This window comes from Canis lupus, chromosome 27, assembly GCF_048164855.1.
Source record: "Canis lupus baileyi chromosome 27, mCanLup2.hap1, whole genome shotgun sequence".
Lineage (NCBI taxonomy): Eukaryota > Metazoa > Chordata > Mammalia > Carnivora > Canidae > Canis > Canis lupus.
The window spans coordinates 19,823,546-19,829,094 of NC_132864.1; the positions used below are offsets into that span (position 1 = coordinate 19,823,546).

The 5,549-nt window shown below is 50.5% G+C and overlaps 1 long non-coding RNA gene across 1 annotated transcript; it reads left to right on the top strand.

Moving 5' to 3' along the window:
• Positions 1-237: 237 nt before the first annotated feature.
• On the top strand, positions 238-2,617 carry LOC140618980 (uncharacterized). The gene is made up of 3 exons (XR_012018953.1): positions 238-346; positions 1,511-1,670; positions 1,986-2,617. It is a non-coding gene; the product is annotated as an uncharacterized lncRNA (long non-coding RNA).
• Positions 2,618-5,549: the final 2,932 nt, after the last annotated feature.

The following is a 5,549-nucleotide window of genomic DNA, read 5'->3' on the forward strand; positions in this document are numbered from 1 at the left end:
GAGGAAAGCAACAGGCGCACGAGCACACCTGAGTGGCGGCACGTTCGCGTTCATTCCATGCTGGTATGGGAGCACCTAGGCTGTGCCAGGCACTGTTCCAGGCTCTGAGCGCTCAGCAATGAACAAAAGCTTTCATTCTAGTAGGGAGAAGCAGCCTCAAAGAGAGAAATGAGTCACTTCAAATGCAAATAAGTGTTACAAAGAAAGAACGTGGGGGAGGGTGGTAAAGAGGGGCTTGGAAGAGGTGCTCACTTGAGGCTGGGAAATCACTTTGTCCCCTACCCAATCCCCACGAGCTCTACCACGGGATGGCACTGTCTCCACTTTAGGGAAGAGGAGGCTGCAGGTAAGCTAGCAGGGTGACCAGCTCGGGATGCTGAGACAGTGGAGACTGTCTTAAAGGGTCCCTGGATTTTTTTTAATGGGACACTGGCAAGTGCCGGTCACTAAGGAAGTTTATTATACTCGTGGGGTCTCTAGAAACAAAGGGCACAGCCTCGGGGCAGGGTCACATAAGGAAGCCCTAGGGTCAGTGAGAAGGCAGAGGGAGCAAGGGGAACCTGGGTAAGAGTCTTTATTGTGGTTTTTACAGGAAGCGGTGAGGGAGGGTGAGCAGGCTTGGGATGGGCTCATTTCAATAATTTCAGTGAGATCTCGGGCATAGGGGCTGCCCCTAGTTGTGTGTCCTGGGGTGGTTAGGGCAGGTGGTGAGTGGCCTGGGAGGGGTGTGTGTGTGAGAGCCCCACAAAGGTGATGGTTGGAGATCTGACCTCTGGATTGGCTGGTCTGCATTTGAAAGTCACATCACACTTCCCAGCAAGTTGTTCACCAGCTTTAGGACCTGCTAACTCTGGGCTGGGCAGTCCCCACAGACAGGCAGGGTCTCAAGATGTCAAAGCAATGGAATACAGAAAATAAAAGCCCAGTGAACACACAGACTCAGCCTGGGGCTCATGCTGCATCCCCTGGCTGCCCACAGTCCCTGCAGAGACCAAGGCCCTGGCTAAGAGGGACTCCCCACCTGGGAGGAGAACACAACCCACAACCGTTTGGCTTCAGTTATACCCGGAAGAGCTTCTTTGCTCTTGCGTCACCTAAGACACTACCTTGGCACAGGCTCATCAATCCCAACAAGCCTGCAGACCAGAGGGTAAAATGGGGTACAGAAAGGCGCTTCAATGGTGAAGCTCGTGAGAAGGAAAATGAACATGTGCTGGAATAACCAAGATGTGTTTTATTTTCTTATAAATTCTGCCCCATTTCAATTCAGAGCTTGTTGTCGAGGGCAGGGGACAGGGGTGGTGTCCTTGATTAAAACAACAAAAATACTGTTTTCAAAAATGTAGCTGGCTGGTGCCCATGTTGTTTTAATTTGCTGGGACCAGATTGTCCAGCCCTCGTGGAGTTGATCCCAGACAGGCTCGTTTGACTTATTCAGAGAAAAACTCTGTTTTTCAGCCACAAACTGTACCCCTCACCCTGGCCAAATATGTTGCAATTCTCGTTAAAGGTCCCAACAGCTGTTGTCCAGGAATCCTGAGCCCACCTTCTGGATCCCATCTCCAGATGGTACTCGCATGCCCTCCACATGCCACTGGCCCCCAGGAGGAGACTATAGAGCTGGTCTAGGCTTAGCCTCAGCCTAAAACAAGACAAGGTACAAGCATATGGTAGGTACTCCGTAATTGTCTGCTGAATGAATGAGTGAATAATTGGATAAATGGATGGGTGGGTGGATGGATAGATGAGTGAATCGGTGGATGGGTGGGTGGATGGATAGATGGATGGACAGATGAGTGGATGGTGGATGGGTGGGTGGATGGGTGGATGGGTGGATGGGTGTCTTTTCTCTAGCCATTTATCCGTTGACACTTTGGGCTTTGGACTTGGTTCAAGTTCTACTGGACTGATAAAAAGAGTTTTGTCTTTTTTCCAATGACGTTTCCATCCCCATATTAACTAGAACAGCTCTCTTCTTTTGAAAGGGGCCACCTCCTTCCTCAGAAAACTTAAAAATACAACTACCCATATGATGTAGCAGTCCCACTTCTGGGTGTATATCCAAAGGAAATGAAATCACTATGTCGAAGAGATACCTGCACCTCCATGATCAATGAAGCTTTATTCACATCAGCCAAGACCTGGAAACAACCTAAGTGTCCACTGACAGATGAATGGACAGAGAAGATGTGGTATATACACACAATGGAATGTTATTCAACCATAAAAAAAGAAGGAAATCCTGCCATTTGCAACAACACGAAGCTGGAGAACATTATGCTAAATGACATAAGCCAGACACAGAAACACAAATACTGCAGAGGATCACTTATATGTGGAATTTTAAAAAGTCTTGCAGAAGCAGAGGGTAGCATGGCGCTTGCCAGCAGCTGGGAGGGCGCGAGGAATGGGGATGTGCTGGTCACAGAGTACACACTTCCAGGGAGAAGACGGTTCTGGGGACTCAGGTACAGCACCGTGATTGTGGCTGAGCACCGTGTACCTGAGGTTCGCTGAGGGGGCAGACCTTGAATCCTCTCACCGCACGCACAAAATCGCTAACTACGAAAAATAAAAAGGAGAGGGCCACCTCTGTCTCTTTCATATTATTCTTTTCTCCTACCTGATGACTCAAAACAAGCCCAGCAGCTTGGCTAGCACGGGGAGATCGAAAGATACAGTCTCTCCTTTGAAAAAAGACCACGATCCTGCTCCTCCTCCCACCCAGCGGAAACTGGAGCACAGCTCGGGACCTGCAGTCACAGGATCCTGCTTAAGGGCACAAAAGCCGGGAAATTTCAGAGCCAATCTGGGCCAGGGGAGGCCCGGGCCCATGAGTGGGGCTGAAATGATTCTTCCAGACTGCACAGAGGAGAGCGGCCTGCCTGCCGGCCGGCCTGCCCAGCAGCAAACAGGAAATCCCAGAATTTATAGATGACCCCGTTACAAGGCAAATGTTTTGGAACAAATTGTTCTTCTTTTAAATCCTTGTTTTCCACTAGTTTTTCTTTCTGGATTCGCCCCTCCTTTCCACCTTCCCGCTGCCCTTGCTAAACCGGGGCCACAGCGCCACCTGCTGCCCTTCGTGGGCAGCGGGACTCCGCAGGGGCCAGTCCTGGGTCCTCACCCCAGGTCCCCAGCTTACAATGGGTGGGAGAGTGGCTTTCTGGCTCCTGTCCCGAGAGTCTGTGCTTCAGATCACGTACCAAGCCGCCGGAGAACTGCTCCTGTGGTTTTCCTGTGACCTGAAGACTCACGGCAAACTCCCCCCACCCCACCCCCATCCCCGGTCCTCTGGGACAGCCCTGGCTGCCTGGAGGCAACAGCCGAGTCGAGCGACATCTCCATCCAAGCCTGGGTCTTTGCTCCCCGCAAACCTGCTGTGCCAGCTTTGGCCAACCATGTCAACCCCACAAGCCTCGGTTTCTTCTGGCCCAACTACAGCTCCTCCACCGGGTGGTATGGAAAGCACAAAGGACATGCCTGGCCCAAAGAAGATGCTCCGGCAACACTGTCATCGTTCTCTCCTGATTGGGATGTCGCTCGTTGGGCAGGAGCAGCTCAGGGAATCATTGAGGCAAAGGGCCGGCCTCAGAAAAATGGCCCATTTCTTTCCTTATGAGAGGGAGAGCTCCACCAAGGCAGACCACACCGGCACATAGGACAAGCCTCAGCAAAGCCCCCCCTGATGAGCTGAGCGACCTTGAGAGAGCTGCTTGTCCCTCTTCTATCTCAGTTACTGTCTTGCTACCTGGGGACAGTAATAGTAACCATGCCCCAGTGGGTTGCCATGAGCACTAAAATGAGGGTGCATATAGAATTTAGTAGAGGGACTGCAGGTAGTAAAATCCCCCACAGTCTAGCTATAATCATTATTACGAGACAAACATGCTGCCTGACACATAGTGTGCATCAATAAATATCTGAGGAACGAATGAACGAAAACACCAGAGAACATAGTTCAGGAGTTCTTGATTAGTTACCGTCTAGTCACCAATGTGCCATGAGACGTTAAATACCACTGCACCTGCCTCTCCTTGTCCAGAAACCTTTTTATATTGCGAACAGGCCCTCTGCCTGGGACCTCAGTTTTTCCACCTGTCACATGGGCATGACACCTGTCTTACCTGACCAGAGAGAAGGAGGGGATCTGCCAAGTAATGTATGACTGACTGCTCTGGAAAGCTTAAAGACTACATGAAGGAAGGAGTCTTTATTTTCATTTGGAGTGTTTTCATGGTGGCTTTGCTTTTCCTCCAAGGGTTCCTGGGGCTCTGTGGGACAAGCGGGGTCCCTCCTGACACAAAGTGGCAGCCTTATCCCAAGTCCCAACTCACTGGGGGAGTTGGATGAGTTTTATAACAGAAAGGCCGGGCTAATTAATTCTTTTGCTACTGATACAAGTTGAATACCCTCCAAGGAATGCCCCCCACCCCAAAGGGAAAGCTCCTTGTCTAACCCAGTGGGTCTCCAGGTTGGCTACTAGTTGATGTGACACCTCGCAGGAGAGTGATAGATGAAGTGACATCAGGAAGCACAGCTAGGGAGGGCCCCCTCGAACACCATAAGGAGACCTCAGACAGCAGGCCCTAGAGAGCCACAGAAGATTCATAAGCAAAGGAGGAACATGTCCAGAAAGAGAATTCGGGCAGCCACACGAGGGACTACAAGGACTCCTTGTCCTAGCAAGGACTACATAGTTCCCCCCCACACACCTCGGGGCCTAGAGTTAAGTGATCAACAACCCCCATGTGCCTGAAACCGAGGGAATCCTTAGAACATCAGGTCTTCATTTTAACGCTAAGAAAGCCCCAGAATGAGGTGGTCACCCTAATTCAGAGTACACAGCACCTCCTGGAGCCATGCAGTGCGTCTTGCCCTGTACGTTATACTTTCCCGAACCTCCGAACCTGCTCTCAAAAATCACCTCTCCCCTGCCCCATCCCTCTCAGTTCTGTTCCGCCGAGCAACAAACAATAGGTTTAGCAAGTGAACACACTGGCGTGGATTGCATGCTTACCCCTTCTAGGCCATATCTGTGCGTTGAAACAAAGGCCTCCTGGAGATAATATTTTAATCCAATGCAGTGACTAATAGTAAAAATTTTTAGCCCGAGAGATATGGGGACTATTTTAGGGGGTAAGCGGGGAGTTGCCACGTCACCCACATCACATGCTGTCAGCAACGATCTGTTTTGCCTTGCACAGAGCCGGTTCTGTCTTCCTGGCTCTCAGCTCACCAGCCTGCCCTGCCAAGCAAGCCTGCAGGAGCCTGGGCTGCTCAAATATTCTGTAAATAATGCTGACTACAGAAGTTTATAGGGAGACTCACAGAATCGTAGCAATAGAATCACAGGATGTCAGAGCAGAAACAGATGCTAGACATCATAGTGTCCAGGGTCAGAAAATACACTGCACTCACGCTGCCACTTCCCCTTGCCATGCCCAGAGCAGACATCACTAATCAATCATGACACTGTCTAGCTGAGATTGTTTGTAGCCTGAGAATCCTTCGAGGCATTCCAGGAAGCAACTACCAATTATCTGGGA